Genomic DNA, 21,287 nt, shown 5'->3' with positions numbered 1-21,287 from the left:
GTCGGTAGTCAGGTGGAATGATGCACCCGAATCGACCACCCATGTTGATTCTTCGCCGGCGAGGTTAACTTCATTTTGTTCATTAATGAACAACGACTCCTCTTCACTTGTAGCGATTGTTGAGGTGTTCCTTTTGTTCAGAATCTTCTTTGGCTCTATACCATCAACTCCCCCTTTCTCTTTTCAAAAGTCTCGGCAATTTCTCTAGAAGTGCCCTGGCTTCTTGCAATAGAAGCATGTGGGCCTCCCCCTCTACGTTGACCTCGTCCCCAATTCCTCCCGATTTTGGGGACTTCGATTTCGGCCTCTTCCTCGATCCATGTCACCTTCTGTGACTAAGGCCTTGGGGTCGGCAATGAACTCCCTGTCCTTCCGGCGAGCTTCCTCGTTTAGTAAGCTCGACTTCACCTGCTCTAGGGATAGATGCTTCCCTTCTAGTCCGGCGTTGCCTAATGTGACAACGAGCATCTCCCAGCTATTCGGAGGGATCCTAGCAACAATAATGCTAATACCTCATTAGCAAGAGGTACTTCTAAAGAGGCGATTTGGTTTATTAGTCCTTGGAAGGCGTTCAGGTGCCCTACCATGCTCGAGCCATCCTGATACCTCAGCCTTACGATCTTTCGGAAGACTAATACTATTCGAAAATAGGTTCCTTTAGATGGGAAGAGTGCGAGCTAAATCGAATAGAGAGTCAACAGGAAATTTCCTATCGACTCTCAATTCGATTCGGCTCGTAATCTTCCCATCCGGAGGGATCTATTTTCCCAACACTTTTTATACAAGAACTTGATACATTGTATCGAGTTGGTGTTTAAAGACTCCATTTTAAACGCCAACTTGATACAATGTATGGAGTTGGTGTTTAAAGTCTCTCTTTTATACCCCAACTTGATACAATGTATTGAGTTGGTGTTTAAAGTCTCTCTTTTATACCCCAAATATAGTGTCCTCGTTTGGTACACCAACTCGATACATTGTATGTATCGAGTTGGGGTATAAAAGGGAGACTTTAAACACTAACTCGATACATGGTATTGATTTGATGTTTAAAGTATCCCTTTTAAACGCCAACTCAATACATTGTATCGAGTTGGCATTTGAAATGAAAAACTTTAAACCCCAACTCGATACATTGTATCGAGTTGGTGTTTAAATTTAGAAGTTTAATATTACTTGATGCATGGCATCGAGATAGTGTGGAAAATTTCCACACTATGTCCATGCTCTAGACCAAGTAAGGGGGGGGTTGTAAACTGCCATACAATCCAGGAGCATACCTAGATTCGAAACGTTTGGCTTTCTTGCTTCACATGGTGTGTGTAGATGCCCGAGGTAAGCTTGAGGATCGTGAGATAGTTGTGAAAGTTGGTTGCGTGCTCCGTGCGGTCTGTATGCTCCTTAAAATGAGGAGGCTGAGCTATTTATAGGGGACTTTGACCATGGTTTAGGTAACTTAACTACAATTAATAGGAGGTGAAGTATAGTTAGTCAGTTGGTTAAAGTAAGTTAGTTAGTTACACTTATTAGGTGAAATAATGGCAAGATAGTTAGAGTTAGTACGTACTTGTAAGATTTAATATATGTACTTACAAAAGCAAGTTAGTTAGGTACTACTAGTGTGATATATATATGTACTTACAAGTGCAAGATAGTTAGGTACTAGTAGTGTCTAAAAATAATTAATGTATACCTTTATATTTATATATAATATTTACTATTTTTTATACATAATTTATATTACAAGGAAGTTTTTTATTAGTTGTAAGCTCTATTTTGAACAAGAGATCAACATAAAGAGAGACACTTTTGGGATTGCAGCTATGAGTCAAAACTCACTATTTTCCGTAGACGAGTATTCTTTATCAAAAGGGTCACCTTTCTCAATGGAGGAATATTGTGTGAGATTAACTTCTCCTCTTACTCCAAGGAATATCGAGCCATCTCAAGAGTTCTCTATCGAAGAGTATGACTACAATGATGATAGGGACTGTGAAGGAAAGGCCAATCAAATGTCCAAACTGATTGAGGTTCAGGCACACAATGACATTCTTGTCTCCAATATGGTTACAACAGTTTATGGGAAAGAGAATAAATCGTCAAGACTTATGCAAGTTAGGAGAATTCCACATAGAATACGCCGAGCGGGGTTTGACGTAGTGACATTAGATAAGCAACTCGAAATAGATGTCAAAAAATCATGTTGTGCTCGTGGTTGCATGTCCATGCTTGGAAAGGATAAGTTGCATGAATTAAGGTGTTACTATTTTTCACTACCTGGTGATGAGCAAGACACTTACCTTACAACACACATGCAAACAAATCTTCGAACATCTCTATCTCATTTGAGTATTATATCTTCTATGCACTACAATGTTGTAGAGTTGCATTAAAAATATCGCTATCTGTTAGTAACATGAGGTTACAGAGAGTGCAACATTGACTTCTTAACAGGGATGTTAGTGTCGTTTGTGATATTGATGTTCCAAGTATGAAGGGTGCAGGTGCACGACATGCTATTGGTTGCATGAAAAACTACTTCAAGCTAAATTGTGAAGTGATGCCAACTACAGGTAGATTGCATCTCAAATATTACATACATAGGGCAAGATTGAAACCCTGTACCTCCATGTAGACAAACCCCAACCTTACCAAATATAGATTTATTACATATAAGACCTTTATTTACGCCTACCTTTATCAAAAGGTAAGTCATGCATTTTTTAGAATGCGTGAATACTTTATTTATAAGAAAAATGTACACCAATAAAAAATGACTCGTGCACATCTAGCGAGCATGAGCACTATATTTAGGAAATAAAAGCATAGTGTAAAAAGGCAACTCATGCACATTTAGTGTGCGTGAACACTTTAGAAAAAGCATGAAGCTATGCATCGCCTCTCCCATCCTTATATAAGGAGGAGAGAAAGATGTATGGGGGGTTGTTGATTATTTTTACAAGGATTGATTAATAAAAAAAATATTCGTGGGATTCATGATTTTGCCATATATTTTCTCTCTTACATTCTAAGTATCAATTAATACACTATACTTGTGGGATTCACGAGTTTTTCATATCTTTCTTTCTTACAACATATTTCATATTCTTCATTGCCTAAGATTTTCCTTTTCTCCTAGTCCAAAACCTCAGTGGTTCCCGCCCGACTCACGCAACGATCCGGAGCCGAAAGGCACGACACAATTGGTGAACCCGACGTGAAAACAGGTGGTAAGGAGATGGAAAATCAACTAGAGGCCAACAACATGATCATGATGTTCGAGCGGATGCTTCAAGAACAACGTGCGATGTCAGAGATAGCGGCGGCAGTAGAGTAGCTCGTGCAACGGATTAGGCAATTCAACGGAAAGGACGTATCACGCTATCTTCGGGAATACAAGGTGGAAATGCTACGGTGTAGAATTTCGAAAGGACTGCAAGTGACATCCTTCAACCGGGTGGCTACCGACGGGCTTCAAGCAAGTATCCATGGGCTACAACAACAAAATCTGACATAGGAAGTGTTTGAAGAGGCGCAACAGACCACGTTCCCTATCGAGGACTCCTCCAAAGCAACGCGGAGAGGATTCGAGGATTGGGTGGAAACGTTGGACAAGGGGATGAAGGTCCTCGATGTGTTTTTCAGCATTCGAAAGTCGGTTCGGGAGGTTGTCTGCGAGAGATCAAGCTATCTTCGCACCGGACAAAGTTATCATGTTCTTACGAGCCGTAGACGTCCGAGACCGGAAGGATCTTGGAGTGCTTCTAGAGGACATGACTACCGAGAGCGGCCTCACCGAAACATGGGAAAGCGTGCGGGCTATCATCGCGTGATACACAAAGAGGGGGCAATGGATTGCCAACGAAGAAAAGAGGGTTTCGGAACCGATTCTGTAACCGAGATCCGGATCGGAAGACCATCAACCGCGGGCTCGGGAAGCTACGATCGAGAAGGGAATTGACACAACTACGGTGGAGCAGTTGTTGAAGGAGATGGAGAATCTGAAAATTGTGATGGTGAAGAAGTCGGATGACCGTCCCACAAGTTCCAAGTATATGGACCGTCGGTGCATATGGTGCGATAGGACCGAACATGATCGGAGGGATTGCGACGAGCACAACGAAGCGTTACGATGGGATCTTATCTACTACGAGGGAATTCAGATTCATTCGATGGACTCTCGGAAGCCGCTCCAACCGAACTTCCGAAAAGGCATCATGAAGAAGGTCCTAGAGGAGGAAATAGCAGCCAAGAGCAATTACGCGACAACCGCGGGAATACATGTCGGGGAGTCATCGGGAGCAAAGGTGTCTTTTTGGGCGGAAGTGCTAGAAAACACCGAGAAAACCAACTCCAACGAGATCCGAAGCACCGCGGAAGGCATCCAGGACGCTACGGGATGGGAGTGCCCCATCGATAAGAATAACGTATACGCCCTTTGTCAATTGCATGAAGTGTATGTGGATGAAAAACGACAGCGCACGGATGATGCGGTCGGACCATCAAAGACACCGGAAAGCTGGAACTCCAGAGGGAAGGGAAAAGAAAAGGCGATTCCGGCATTCAAGCTCGCCTCGGACATTGAACAACAAACAGACTTGAAAAAGGTGTTCGAAAAGAGAATCCTCGATAGCCGGGTAGAATTTTCGCTTCGGGAATTACTCGGAATAGAGAAAAAGGAGTTCCATGATCTTCTTGTGGATCACGTAAAAAGAAAAAGACAAACTACGGAGGAAAATGTGCCGATGGTGAATGCAAATACCGTTCTGATGAACGACACCGAAGTGGAGGAGGAGATTCCGAATTCCCACTATACAAAGCCACACTAGGTGCGTGCAACTACCGAAACTCCAGTCCAAATCCGCAACATCAAAGAGCCCGTGCTAGCATTGATTGATCATGGATCAGAGATCAATTTGATGTCTAAGGAGTTCTACTAGAAGGGGAAGTGGCCTATTAACACCAATCATGGATGGAAGATTCGGGCGGCCACTGAAGCAACGGAAGATCTATTTGCGGCTTGTCCGGATGTGACGGTGAAGATCGGGGATATCGAGATCGACCAAAATTTCTTCATACAAGACAAGTTTTCACACTCCGTGATCCTCGGGCAACCCTTTATCATGGCTTCATGGATGGAGACGAAGTTGCTCGATAGTGGTGCGGCTTTTGCACGAATTCGGAGCCAAAACGGAGGGAAATCCATCCAATTCCTAACGGTGTCGGAAAATCATGAAAGGAACAAGAGAGAGCTCGTCCCAAACAAGGATGGATTTTTAGAGTGGACTGTTGCGGAGTGGGGAAGTGATAGTCCGAGAAGCCCTGATACCCCACATAGGAAGAAAACTCTCAGAGCAAAACAAGTACGAATCGATCTGAATGGAGCATCTACGTACACGGCCGTAACTAGAGGAATGAAGAAAGAATACCGAAAAGTGGTGGATAAGTTACGGTCGACATCAATAATAAAAGAAGATGAAGAAATCGTGGGAATAGTCGAAGAAGTGTTCTATGGGAGCACGCTACAACGGCTTGAAAAGTTCACGGCAGATACAAGCCAGGAAAACCAGGTAATTCCGGTGGAATCGGTCGAGATGTACGAGATCATTGTGAAAATGGGGTCGGATGCGCTCCGCCAAGAAGAAGAAATGGTAAGTACGAATTACAAGACCGTGGAGAAGAAAGTGAAACCGGTCGCGGGACCGTTACCCACCGATAGCGAAATAAAGAGGAAAGAAGTCTCGGGGGATCCGACACTTCGGAAGTCCACGGATATCGGACATGCCTTCATGGATGAGACCCGGAAGAAACTTCGGATCAGTGGAGTTGGGTTCCTATTAAAGAATGAAGAAGAACGATTCCGTGGGATGCTAGAGTGACATGGGAGAGTTTTTGCATTTACATCGAAAGAAATAGGATGCGTTGACCCGAAGATAGTGGAGCCGATGGTGATCTTCACGATTGACCATGTGTCGTGGAACCTGAAGCCGATTCCGGTGCCACGGGCGCATATTCCGAAAATCAACGACTTGCTCAAGGAGAAAGTGGCGATGGGGATTCTAGAGACATGAAACGCTCCGTACTTGAATCGATGGTTTACGGTGTCGAAGAAGAATGGGTCACTCCAATTTATCCAAGACTTGCAACCGGTGAACAAAGTCACGATCCGGAACTCCGGAGTTGGTCCGATAGTGGACGAATCTACGGAAGCATTTTCCGGTCGAGCGATATACTCCATCGGAGACCTATACTCGGGGTATGACCAATTCCAACTAGCCGTGGAGAGCTGAGACATCACTACCATGCGAACACCGATAGGATTAGTCCAGATGTGTAAGCTACCACAAGGAGCGACAAACTCGGTTGCACATATGATGAACGCGATGAACAAGGTGCTTCGAGATTGCATTCCGGAGATAACAATGTCGTTCCTAGATGACATTCCGATGAAAGGATGCGCGGTAGAAGAAAAAGATGAAACTATGGATGATCGGGGCTGCCGAATGTTCGTAGTCGACCATATTTGTGATTGCGAGAAAGTGCTTCTAAAGTTAGAAGATGTGCACCTAACTCTTTCCGGGGAGAAATCGACATTCGGACAAGAAGAAATATTGGTAGTCAGACATCTATGTGGGTCCTACGGCCGAAGACCGTCACCAATCAAGATCGATGCGATTCAAGCTATGAAAGAAGTATGCGAGTCACAATCCGAAGTCCGAAGGTTTCTTGGAGCATGTGCATTCTATCACATATGGATTCCGCGCCATGCACATATTGCGGACCCACTCTATCACTTCTTGTGGAAGGGTAAGAAGTTTGAATGGAAACCAGAGCATACCAAAGCCGTGAAGAAGCTCAAAGAATCACTACAGAGGGAAAAAGCACTAAAGAAGCCGAACTATGAACAACCGATCATAGTAACGGTTGACACAAGTCCAATCGGAATCGGATGGGTCATCAATCAAGCCGATCCGATTCGGAGCAAAGGTTCTCAACGAAAGGCAACACGGATATGCACAAGTCAAAAGAGATTTATGGGGAGTCGTGTCGGCAATCAAATCAGATCGAGATTAATTGATTGGAGCCGAAGTAGTGATCGAAATGGATTGTCTTCCGATACTCGGGATGATGCGGTATTGCACGATACTGGATGTGGCTATGCTAAGATGGATTGCATATGTTAAGTCGCTTAATCCGGAGGTACGACACATCTCCGGAAAAGACAACGCGGTAGTGGATATGCTATCAAGGGCACGGTTCGGAGATGACATAAACGAATCCGATAATGAAGAAGTTTCCGAAGACTACTTTGCTTCGGAGCACATATGTCGGGTGAACATAATCCAAGAATTCTGGGAAGAAGAATACGAGGGAGAAAGCTTGTTGATTGGGAAAGTGCTACAAGAAATCAAGGAATCATCGGACAATAAAGAGAAGAGAGCCGAGATCCGAAGTGAGAAGCGGCAAGTCCGAAAGTTCTTCTTGAAAAATGGATTAATATGGAGGGGGCCGAAAAGACCGGATTGCATACCACTTCGGGTAGTCAAGACGAAAGAGCAACGAAACCGGATAATGTCAGAATTTCACAAATCCGATTGGACTGGACATCAAGGAACATGGGCAACTTTTGTGAAAATCAAACCAAAATATTGGTGGAAGAACATGTACAAAGATATAGCGGAGTTCACGAAAAGCTACGAGAAGTGTCAAATCTACTCTGGAGTTAGACACCGAGATGAGTTACATCCGACATTCTCACCGACAATCAACTTCAAATGGATGGTCAATATTGCAGCCATGCCAACCGGGATCGGACAAAAGAAGTACTTGGTGTTAGCTCAGGAAGATCTCACAAACCAAGTAGAAGGTCGGGCGCTACGAAGGAACATGTGTTCTGCAGTATGCCAATTTCTTTTGGAGGAGGTGTTTTGTAGGTATGGGTGCGTAGGACAAGTGATTGCGGATCGGGGAGAACTCGACTCTGATAAAGCTAAGGAATTCTTCACCAAACATGGAGTTCGGTTAATACTGACAACGACATACAATCCGGAAGCCAACGGGAAGATCGAACGAGGACATAGTCCGATCGTCAAAGCACTTGCGAAGGCATGCGATGGAATGGTGAAGGATTGGCCGCAGATGCTTCCGTATGCACTATGGGCGGATCGGATGATGCATAGCTCCGTAACCGGTTACATGCCAACAGAACTCATGACTGGACAAGCACCGATAATGCCAACGGAAACTGCGATCGCGACATGGACAGTGCTACCGTGGAAGGAAGAGATGAGTCAGGAAGAACTACTAGTGGTCCGGATACGACAACTAGAGGGAAGACCGGAAGACATAGCGGAAGTAATACGTCGACAACAAGAAGCGCGATTCCGGAATAAAAGCCGGTTCGACACAAAGCACCAACTACGACCGCGGAAGATTGAAGAAGGAGATTGGGTGATTGTCTACGACAGTAGTTTGGATAATCAACATACAACGATGCAGAAGTTCGCGAAAAGGTGGTTCGGGCCATACGAGGTTCGGAAAGTTTTCGAGAACGGAACTTACTGACTATATGAGTTGGATGGAACGATGCTACGAGTGCCTATAGCCGGGAAACGGGTGAAGATTTTCATGAAGCGGACTGATGAAGAACCCTATGTGATCCTAGACAAGACCGACAAGAAGGAAAAATCGGACAAAGATCGCGGTGATGCGGAAAGCGAAGAAAGTGGATTACAACTCATAGTCGACTTAAGGGGAGAATCGGAGGAACCTTCGGATGAAGGTGAATAACAAGCATCGGGGACTTTGGCACATACCGGAGGATGTGCGGGTTCGGAGGGGGCGAGTGTCGTAGTGTGAATCACACACTACGTGAAATATGTAAAATACTATATCTGATTTAAAGTACATATAATAAACAAAATAAAATATTAAAAATATATATTACGTGCATAAGGCAAGATTCAAACCTTGTACCTCCATATAGACAAACCCCAACCTTACCATTGTACTAACTTATCTTAAGTGTTTTAAATATAGATTTAATACGTATAAGACCTTTATTTACGCCTACCTTTATCAAAAGGTAAGTCATGCATTTTTTAGAATGCGTGAATACTTTATTTATAAGAAAAATGTACACCAATAAAAAATGACTCGTGCACATCTAGCGAGCATGAGCACTATATTTAGGAAATAAAAGCATAGTGTAAAAAGGCAACTCATGCACATTTAGTGTGCGTGAACACTTTAGAAAAAGCATGAAGCTATGCATCGCCTTTCCCATCCTTATATAAGGAGGAGAGAAAGATGTATGGGGGGTTGTTGATTATTTTTACAAGGATTGATTAATAAAAAAAATATTCGTGGGATTCATGATTTTGCCATATATTTTCTCTCTTACATTCTAAGTATCAATTAATACACTATAGTCATGGGATTCACGAGTTTTTCATATCTTTCTTTCTTACAACATATTTCATATTCTTCATTGCCTAAGATTTTCCATTTCTCCTAGTCCAAAACCTCAGTGGTTCCCGCCCGACTCACGCAATGATCCGGAGCCGAAAGGCACGACAACGTGAAGTATATGATGCCTATAGATCAGAAATGCATTCAGTGAGTGATAAATCCGTCACATATAGCCAATTCACAAGATTATGGTCAACACGATTTACAAATGTTTTTATATTGCGAAAAGTACGCATGGGGTATTGTTCAATTTGTGCAAAACCTCAAAAGCATGGCTAAAGGTTCAAAAACAAAAACGGAAAAGGAGATGAATAAGAATTTGTTGTAGGAGCATCGGGAAGCCCAATATTTGGAGCAAAACAAAGCAATGCACCACAAAGAAAAGTTGTTGAAAAATCCCAAACAATACATGTGGCTAATGATCAATGGTATGGATAAGAAGAAGACATGTTTACCTCACATGTGGAGGCTTCCCAAATACATCAATGATGAATGTCTAATTCAGATGCACTTGGTGGGATGCTTGGCTTATAATGGGTCATTTAGACCTCACGTCTTCATTACTTACCTGAATACCCACAATGACCCCAACTTGACAATTACGGTGATTCAGAGGGTTTTGATGTGTTGGGGTCATCCTTTCCCCCCAATTCTCTACATTCAATTGGATAACACAGCTAGGGAGAACAAGAATTCAACTATCTTCGGATATTTGAGTATGTTGGTCAACCAAGGATTGTTTAGGAAAGTGAAAGTAAATTTTCTCTTGGTTGGACACACACATGATCATATTGATCAGATGCTCAATACATTCTCTAGACAGTTGTCTCGATATGATGCTTTCACTTTACCGAAGTTATTTGATGTTATTTATGATGCATGCACGCCACGTCCGAATGTGTTCAACTTAAAGAAGATATGACTTTAAGATATACATATTGGATGGGGGTGAGGGGAATGTTAAAGTGCTCACCCAATTAAACAATATAAGCTTCAATCACATTTTCTTGATAAAGAAAAATGTTAGAAGTGGTTCTACATTGTTGTATGCAAAGCAATATTCATCTTCGCCACAATGGGGGCCTGAAGGCGGTTGCCAGTTCTTGCTTTATATTCCTTCTACAACTGTTTATGGAACAAAACAAATGCCAATTGAGAGAAAAAAAGAAACTCATAGCGAGTTGGTAGAAGATCAAAGAATTTTATGGATGTAAGCATTAACGGAAAAAAGGAAGCATATTGATGTTGTAAAGAAATATGATGCACAACAAGATACGTCCTGGTGGGATGTGTTCTTTAGTGACCAGAAAGGAATTATTGATAATTGTGTAGATGGTAATTGGACCTTGCTAATGTTGTTCACATGGTCTATACAACACTCTTGTGGTTCTCAATCACCACACCATGCACCTAATGTGATTAATGACAATTCGGTCCATCCACAACAAAGAGACATTTATGTGGGACCAAGGATGACCAAAGCAACTAAAGCTAGGTGGCAAGGTAACTTGCAAGAGTTAACGCCTGGGATGTTAATTGTGACACCTGTAGATGACAATGACTTAGGCCACCAATTCTGGATTGGTAAAGTTTTGGACTTGGTGATGCATCAAAATCAAAATCTAATCAAGTCTATAAAGGTGCATTGGTACAACACTAGAAGCAAAAATGCATTTACAAGCAAGTATACATTGGCCAACGTCAAGAGGAAAAAGAAAGAGAAAAGGAAATATTCGTAACACATCCACCCTTGACATTAATGATGTGGATATCATTGTGTATGACATTACGCTAACAAAAGCTGAACATTTAAGGAAGTCAGTGATAGATATAATAAAGAAAAATTGCCAAGTCTACAAGGTGATCTTATGCACATCATTTGGAGGCACATCATTTGGTTTATGACGAACACAAAGCATTGATTGGTATATCTGAAGATGATGTGGAAAAATCCTCATTGTATATTAGCTATAGTAGTGATTCACAGTAAAGGAGTAACGGTATTGATGTAGTTAAGTCCTAAATGTGTTTTTGGCAATAGAAAGTAAACAAATTAAGCTTGTAACAACTCAAATGATATAAAAGTTTATTGTTTTGAAATCTTTCACTTCTTGCGAATATTGTTTCTCTGAATTAAACATTAGTTTCTTAGGGTAAAAGTGATAAGGTCACTTTTAGTAATTGCTCACTTTTTGTGTTTTTAAGAATATCCATTGAATCTTTGAGAATATGTGATACATGTATCAATGTGTTTCATCAAAAGGTTAAAAAAGTCTTGAAATCTAATGAAATATTACTTATCCTTCCATTTATGCACGATCCTTCCACTGGTGAATGCGAATGTGTTACAAAAGGAAGGTTAGTAATGATTTAACACGGGTTTAAGACCAAGGAAAATGCATTAGGAACAAGATTTTAGTTTACAAGAAAAATCCCTTGTAAAAAGATTGTGTATGTGGAAGCATTATGTGTGAACGCAACTGGCTCGACTAGACAATTGAAAACAGACAGTTAGAAAAAACATAGAGTAGGAGAGAGAGAGAGAGTAAGCAGACAACAATAAAAAATTCTATTACAGAATGACTCAGTACAACAAATGTGCTCATAGAGCACTTTTTATACAAGTCCGTCAAAAGTACTGACATGTACTTCAATGCTCATTAACTAAGCCTGATACTAATTAGCCTATAATACGACTATTTACGAAAATAGGCATCTAGGCTCCCTTATGACCCATCAAACTCCATCTGACTCGACCAACCGATTTAGATTATAGCGACCATGTTATAATCTAGTATCATGGGTTAACCAATATATCTAGTACACAGTTATATATATAATTGGTCCTTATTGTTTTGCTAGCATCATGTGCATAGTTGCTCCCTTGTAGTATTTACACTTGGCACATGCATGCATACCTACATGCTCTATTGTAGATTCATATGCGTGCAACAAGTATGCATGCCATGTAGTATAAATAAAGGAGTTCACCTTGAAGGAATTCAAGGTGAACAACACCATTTATGGAGTCTTTCCGTTAATACTACTCATCCATTTGTCCATCTTCTTTCTTGTCTCTTGAGCTTATGATCTATCCGTGACAATTTAGGCAGTTCGGGCCTAGCTGATCGACCCATGTCTTATCCAGCTTTTGGCTTATTCAACCGACCAGCCCATGTTGAGCTTGTCTACTCAACACTCCCCCTCAAGCTCAACTTGAGGTCAGTTCCCTTTGTTAGGTTCAGCCGGTTCTAGCCTCTGGCTTCTCCTGGCATCTTCACGTCTTGCTCGCGCTTCTCATCCAGTCCAGTCCCGTGTCCCACGACCCATCCAGTTCCGCGCACCTTGATCCCTACGGTCCGCATGTCTGTTCTTCAGGCCCTTATCAACTCCTTCGATGTCGTGGCATTGGGGCCCCTCGACTCGTCGGCTTTGGCGAATTCCACATCCGATTCGGTTTTTCGAACTTCCTCTCTCTCCCTTTCTCTTTTGCTTTCACTACTTCTCCCTCTCAAGTTCAATGAGGTACCTATGTCGGACAAGATGCACCAGTACCTGCTCGGACACAGATACTGGAGCTATGTCAAAGGAGTAAATGAGGTAGCATTGAAGCCAGTACATAAGGACTTCCTGACATAGGAGCAAGGAGCGAGCATAGTGTTGTATTGCGTTGCATCCTGTGTGCATGATTAGATGCTGGGCTACATCAGAGATGCAAAAACCCCAAAGGAGGCTTGGGAAAATCTCAAAAAGATTTTTCCCGCCAGTACCACAACCCATAAGTTACAGCTCCGACAAGAGTTGAACAACATCTAGCAAAAAGACATGTCAGATATGGACTACACCACCAAGATAAAGGATATCTGTGACACGCTGGGGACCATCAATGTGATGGTGGAGGGAGTTGAGATGGTCCAGATCTGCCTCGGTGGTTTAGCGCAAAGGTACGAGCCTATCCGAACAACAATTTGCACCCGAGAGAATCCACCATCCTTCTTCAAGTTGCAATTGATGTTGACGGTCGAAGAAAACCACATGAGTGGGTCAAGGACCACTAAACCGGACACCAAGATGTTGTACATGGAGGTGGATCGACCCCATGGGTGTGGAGGATGAGGTGGGTTGGCACATAATAGCGGCAACCGACAAGAGCATAATTACAGGCACGAAGATAGTCCCAATAGTAGTTCTGAACCCTCAACAAGCAAGGGGAGTCAAGGCGCCTCTGGAAACCGACAATCGAAAGCTCAGATGGAATGCTGGTACTGTGGCAAGAAAAGCCACTAGGAGAGGGAGTGCTAGAAGAAGCACGCCGATTCAGATAAATCTGGATCCACCATGACCAGATAAGGGAGTCTACAAAGCTCGCAGTATGTGGAAGGATCAAAAGGATCCAGAAACCAGAAAGACCGAAAAAGGGCTAGCCTTTGTGATGAAACACAAGGCAAACCTGATGAAGAAGACCACTTCCGGATCGAAGGAAGTATGGTACGTTGACTCTCGAGCGTCGAACCACATGACGAGCCACAAAGAGTGGTTCTCATATCTAGAAAAACTGGAGCAATTGGGAGTTGTTGAAACTGGAGACGACACTCCTCACCCGATTGAGCATGTCGGAGAAGTCCCTTTGAGCTTGGTGTCGGTCAGACAGATCGTTGATAAGGGGATGCAAGTATGGTTTACGCATCTTGGGTGCTTAATTGAGGAGGGTAAGATAATTGCTCAAGGACGCCAGGACGGGAGGATGTGCATCCTCGACACCAATGATGTCGCCACCGCTTTGTTCACAAAAGGTCAGAAGGTTGAGTCGGATATCAACCTGTGGCAGAAGCGGATCGGCCACTTCAATTATCAAAGGCTTCGGAACTTGCAGTCAAAATAGGTTGTGTTTGGACTCCCAAAATTTAGTGACCGAAAGGCCCAAATTTATGAAACCTACCAGCTTGGGAAGCAACACTTACTTTTGTTCCCCACCGAAAGAAATTGGATTCGTAACAAGCTTGACTTAATCTATTCGGATGTATGGGGAACGACACAGAATGTTGGTATTCGTGGGAGCTGACATTTCGTCTCCTCGACGACTATAGCCAACACACGTGGATCTATATCATCAAGAAGAAAAGCAAGCTCTTCGACTGTTTTCGAAACCTACAAAGTCTTGTCGAATGGGAAACGGAGAGGAAGATCAAGTGCCTAGGGTCGGATGGCACAAAAGAATATTTTTCCGGCCAATTCAGCAATTCTTGGTAGCCAAAAGGAATTCAGAGGGAATTCAGTTAATGATACACGCCGCAACATATCGGCGTAGCCAAGTGGAAGAACCGGTCGATTATCGAAGCGCCACGGGCAATGCTGGAGGAGAAGAGTATGCCCAAGTTCTACTGGGCCAAAGCGGTTGGAATGACCATCCACATCCAAAACCAAATCGGGGAGAAGGTGTCAGCACACGAGCTGTACTTCTGGCGGAAACCGAATTTAAGAAATCTTAGGGTATTCGGTAGCGTAGCCTATGTGCATGTACTGGATGAGAAGAGGAGGTAGCTAGATCCGAAGTCGGAGAAATGCATATTAGTCTACTACTCCCATGAGCAAAATGGGTGTAAATGTTATAACCCCCGGACAAAGAAAATCTGAGTAAGCCGAGATGTCAAATTTAATGAGTCAACATCATGGTACTCTCTACAAACTCCGATTCCTAACTTCAACCCGATTCTAGAGAATGAGGCTAGTGATCCTGAAACAATCCGATAGAAGACGAAGAAGAGTTCGGTACTCTAGATGAGAGTTCGATCTCATTTCGGCTGAGTGGGTTGAATGAGCGACTGACTTGGAACGACTAGTCAGATGAAGAGTCGGCGAGTAGTGGAGACTCATATGTGCTCTCCCCGTGCAAGGAACCGAGGAGACGGTTCATGCTCAAAGAGAAAGGGAAGAAAAAGAAGATGCCAAAATACGACGCCGGTAGAGAAAATTCGGCTTGGAGCGAATCCGTCTCCAGGAAAAATGAAAACGAATCTTCAGGAACGAAGTCTGAGTTGGCCAAGAGGGCCTTCAAATCGGCTAATGAGAAATTACGTCGATCGACCCTCCAAAAGAACCCCGTAAAACGGTACGGGTAGAATGAGTACGTGGCGCATCACTATGCGTACATGACGAAAGTGGCGGAAGTGCGTGAGGCGGAGAGCTATGCAGAAGCGGCAAAGGACGCACATTGGCATGCCGCTATGGAGGAAGAGATGCGGGCACTCGATGCCAACGACACATGCAACCTCGTTGACCTCCCCGACATTGCAAACCAATCAACTGAAAGTGGGTATTGTCACTGAGACAAGTATTGTCGGTACTTGAATGCTCATAAAGAGCATCTAACAAAAGCTCCTAAAGATATTTTTATTACTATAAATAGGAACATAGGCCTTAGAGGTCTGTTTCTCGACCGACCTAGTCGTCGGCATATTCAACCGACTGGATTGTCAGCTTCTTCAACCGATTGGCCTAATGTCCTTTATTCGTTCAACTCATGTTGACCTTGTCTGTCAATAGTACTCCATCTGTAAAAGGAAGCGGAAACGCATCTATGACCGTTGCTGCGTTTAGGTTCCGGTAATCCACATAGACTCTGATATTCCCATTTTTCTTGGGTATTACCACTATCAGACTCAACCACGTAGCCTGGTTTACCGGTCGTATAAATCCAACCATTAACAATTTTCCGATTTCCTCCTTCACTTGTACTCTGTAGTTAGGGTTCATCCAATACCGCCTTTGGGCTACCAGTTTTGCACCCATAATTAAGTGAATTATATGTTGGTAGAATTTCAAATCTAGTCCCTTCACCTCCTTGTACGACCAGGCAAAAACATTATTGAATTCCTTTAGTAGTGCAATCATCTCTGATTTTTCCTCCTATTGCATCTCTTTTGCTACATTAATTGGTCGTGGTCCTTTGATTGTCCCCAAATTAAATTCCTCCACCGTGGATGGCTTTACTCGTTGTGATACTGCCATTTCTTTTTCTAACGCCTCATGGGTCTGACACTACTCTCAGACAACTTCTGGTTCTGGTTTGGTAGGACTCTCCGTGGTCTCCGACTCCTTGCTAGATACGTACGGAATGATGGCTTCTACTACATCAACCTCAAACAGTGGAACTATCCATAGGTTACATTTACTCCTGACCCACTGTCTATTATTGCTCTGGGCACTTCCACTTCCTTAATGATTACTTTAATTGCCGGACTATGATCGTCCATTATGGTTGGTCCCTCGCTTGGATTCACAAACTGTATCGAGGCCTCTGGCAGTTGTTCTTTCCTAGTACAAGTATTGTTGTGATTGTTTCCATTAACATGGCACTAATTGCAAAAGTCTGGCCGACGACATCATGATCTGACAATCGGTTAATGCCCGCCACGTCAGGTCCTCTACCGCCTACATCTTCTCTTTATCTTACTTCGTCAGCTGTTTGCCCCGTTTTTCATGCCGCTTCTTGCACCTCTCATTCCACAGTTTTTCCTTTTGACCGGGTCATGACTTGTTGCACCCCAGTCACATGTTGACTGCTAACGCCTTTCCTTTCCCATTTAATGGCCATTGGTTTACGTAATGGCCTTCTTGCTAGCAAAAGTAGCAATAGAGTTTTCAGAGCTCACTCATTTCTCCCTTGTCTACATCAACCGATTGTGTTCCGGAAGTATGCCGCACTAGGTCTTCCTGCCCTTTGGGATTGTATTGGAATGCCTTGGCATATTGCAGCTTCCTTCATTCCTCGGGAGCTCTTTTGTAATCCTGTGGTGGATATCGACGAATGTTTTGCCAATTCTCACTATTCCGCCTTTGATCATGATTCCTTCGCTGATCGGCGAATCTTTGTCTATCAAAATTCCTTCGTTCCTCTTTGCGTTCCCAATCATAGTAAGGGAATTCATCCCCATCATAACATACCCCTCGATATTTTTTCGGTCGGAATCTGCCCGCATATATGAATCTCTCCTCCTGCCGATACTCCTCATCCCTCCGAAATCTCTCATCCGGCCTTCTTCCCTCTCTGGGCTCAATTTGTCTTACTACTACTGTTGGTCTGTTTAGTAAGTTATATTTGCACCGATCGATAGTGTGGGCCCGGGAATCGCATTGTACACTCCAAAGTCGAGTGTCTGGGGTTTAGACATGTCATGAATGACACTGCTTGCCGAAATCGGAGTTCCTCTTCCTTCAACTAGGCCTTTTGTAAAACCTCCATCAACATGTTGTTACTATTCTATTCTCAATGACTTGGTCGATGGTACTTGTGGTGAACTCCAATACTACCAACGTTGTTCGGAGTGGCTCTTGAAGCGTTGTTAAAAATATCTCTTGAAGAGTTGTTAAAAATATTTCCTTGATGTTGTCGTGAAGATTTTCGGCAATAGTGTGAAAATCCCATAAAACGTACAAAATCGAGTATGAATCATGTAATACAATAATTGTGAAGATAACATTTTTAATATCTAAGTACAAAATGATGGAGGTTTCGAATGCACTTTATTACACGAGAAATGGACAACTAAATGTCAAGATATGAGGGTATAAAGTTTGTGAAAAGAAAAGAGAAAATTGTGAGATATCCCACATAGGCACGACAAATACGGCTCTCATCATATATAAGGTGGAGCAAAAGATATTATCTTTGTGTCTATGTGTGGAGCATAGAGAGTTCAAGGTAGCTTGAACTTAGAGTGGAGGTGGCTAGCTACTCGAGAAGGGTTTTGGCCAACCAAAACCGGACCGGCGATGGAGCTGGTGATCCGACGACATCCGACCGCAATCCGGCGTCGGCGTCGGCATCCGGCGACGGCATCCGGCGAACCGGCGACTAGATATAATAAATATATAAAAATATATACATATACAAGGAGGGCAAGTATGGATTCGAACCTTGCACCTCCAAGTTAGGAGTCAAATGGCTTACCATTAAGCCATAGTATTTAGTTGAAATTATATTTCTATCATTGTACTTTTACATGTAAATTCTCATCCATGAGTGCTAAAATGAGTGACATGGTTAGCATGCACCACATGTAATACTTAAGCGCCAAATGGCAAACATGCAATTTACGCATGTCTTGTACCCTCACATGCATCATATGCATGAGAGCATCTATAAAAGAGGGAAGGGGGAGGAGAAAAACACGGTTTTTTTTATGAAAATTAAGAAGAAGAAATTCGTTATCAAATCAATCGTGTAATCTCATCTTCTTTCTTTCCCAATCTATCTTAAGTACTTTCTCGCCAAAGCTTGTATCGACTCTAAATCCTTCTGGTCAAGAACCCCGACGGTTCCGCCTCACGATCCGCGCGTAGTGACGGATCTTCACGACATAATTAAGTGGTGAACCCGACGTGAAAGAGGCGGTAGGAAGGATCAAGTCGAGATTAATACTTGGAGATGGCATCCTCAAGCAACCAAGCAGGAGAGCTCGAAAGGATGATGCTAATCGTCGAGCAAATGATGAGATCTCGGGACAACGACGCGAGCGTGGAGAAGGCTGTCGATCGTGTCGTAGAGCTCGAGGGCCAATTCGATGGAAGGAACGTTACGAAGTTCCTTGATGCATATAAGAGGGAGATGAATCAAAGGGACGTGTCCAAGGCACGTCAAATCGCAAGCTTCAACAGAGTTGTCGCCAACAACATCCAAAAACGCGTCATCGAGCTTTACGAAGGAAAGACAACATGGTCTGAGTTCAAGGAAACGATACTAGCGGAGTTCGTGACTGAAGACTCAACGAGGATGACTCGACATGCCCTGATGAAGTGGATAGAGAAGAAGACTAAGAAGATGAGCATTTCGAGGGTGTACGACGAATTCGACTAGATGTTTAGTCGTCTCCCCAATACGGACCAAGTGTTGCTTGAAGAGGACAAGACTTTGTACTTCTTGAAGGCCGTGGACATAAAGGATAGACGGGAGTTGGGGACTCTTCTCGAAGATGATACCCAAGCAAATGGGCTCGTAGCGAACTGGATCGCGGTGAAGCGGGCATGCAATAGGCTCGACAAGCGTTTCCAATGGGTTGATGACACTGACTTGACGGGACCAACTACCACAGAGAAAGCAAGACCGCCGAAAGTAGTTGAGCCGCCGAGACAAAGTAAGGTGGAAGAAAAGAAGATTGATGACGACATCATTGAAGAGCTAGCGAAGAAGTTCGAGAAGGTCACTCTAGCCAACATGAATCGTCGGGGCCCTAAAGCAAAAGAACCCTTTAGATGCGTGTGGTGCGATAGCATGGACCACATGAGAAGGGATTGTGCGAGCCTTCGAGAGGCGATTCGACAAAATATCGTATACATAGAGAACAACATGATCTGCTCAAGCGAGACTAGAAGACCCCTACGGGTGAATTTCGGAAGAGGAGGAATGAAGAGATCTATGGAGGATGCCGATGCGACCCATGTGGATGCGATGCACTATGCTGCGTCGGCCGGAATAAGAGTTGGGAAAGACAAGACTGAAGCTGCTAGAGCGGGAGCAAAGTTTTGGGCTTCCGTTCTCGAATATGAGAAGAAGGGAAAAATCACATCGAACGAGCTAGAGCTTGCGGACCGAAGCGTGCAAAGCATAACCAGGTGGTCGGATCCGGTGGACGACAACACCATACTCGCAGAGGTGATGTGTGACAACCACGAGGTGTTCGTCGAAGAAAAGAGAAAGAGAATAGAAGAGCAAGGGCCATCAAAAAGACATGAAACAAGGAACGCGAAAAAGAAGGACGATGCGGAGACGAGTCGACCTTTACAAACGGAGGAACGAGAATCAAGCCGAAAAGGGGAGCCGAGCATACGAGTTGAAGAAACAGTTCGGCCCGTGAAGGTTGGTGTCGAAGACCCCGCTCGGAGGACAAGGACCATACCTACCTATAAGCTAAGGTCAGACATAGAGCAGACGACGGACCTAAAGAAGATTCTCGAAGAACGAGTTCTTGATAGCCACGTAACTTTGTCCTTGAGGGAATTGCTTGGCATTACGAAGAAGGAGTTCCATGACACGATCGTGGACCTTGTAAAGAGAAAGAGACAACAATCGGACGAGGAAGAAGAGAAGCCGCAAAAAGCAAAAACGAATGCCATAACGATGGCAAGAGACGAAATCGATGAAGATATGGTGGACAGCCACTACACTCGACCTCATTGGGCACGAGCGACAACGGAGACGCCGGTGAAGATCGGGGAGAAGAAAGAGACCGTCGTAGCCTTGATCGACCACGGCTCGGAGATCAACCTCATGTCAACCGACTTCTACAAAAAGGGAAGATGGCCAATCAATACAAATCACGGATGGAAGATTCGCGCGGCAACAAAGTCTACGGAGGACTTGTACGGAGCTTGTCCCAATGTCAAAGTCACGATCGGGGATGTGGAGATGGATCAACACTTCTTCGTACAAGAATCGGCGTCGCATCCTATCATCCTAGGGCAACCTTATATCACATCATCTCGGATGGAGACCAAAGTGTTCGATAATGGAGCAGCCTTCGCACGAATAAAGAGTCTTGACAACCAAAGATCGGTCCAATTCCTAACAGTGCGAGCCAATCATGAAAGGAATCGAGATAGTCTCGGAGGCGAATCCTCGGATTTTTAGAGCGGACTATTGAAGCATGGGGCACAAATAGTCCGAGCAATCACAAGACCCCACAAGAAAGAAGAGCGCGTGGATTGCAAGGAGAAGCAACATGTGTCACACCTAGTGGCGCATGTAAACTAGTACTACCCGACAAGAAGCACAAGAGCCGGATACAAGAATTCGAGAAGATGCTGAAAGAAGAGAACAT

Source organism: Azolla caroliniana, unplaced genomic scaffold, assembly GCF_043228905.1.
Source record: "Azolla caroliniana isolate FFs.n. ecotype wild unplaced genomic scaffold, voAzoCaro1.0.p SCAF_8, whole genome shotgun sequence".
NCBI lineage: Eukaryota > Viridiplantae > Streptophyta > Polypodiopsida > Salviniales > Salviniaceae > Azolla > Azolla caroliniana.
The sequence above is the reverse complement of the archived record's forward strand: the minus strand, read 5'-3'. Positions refer to the sequence as shown.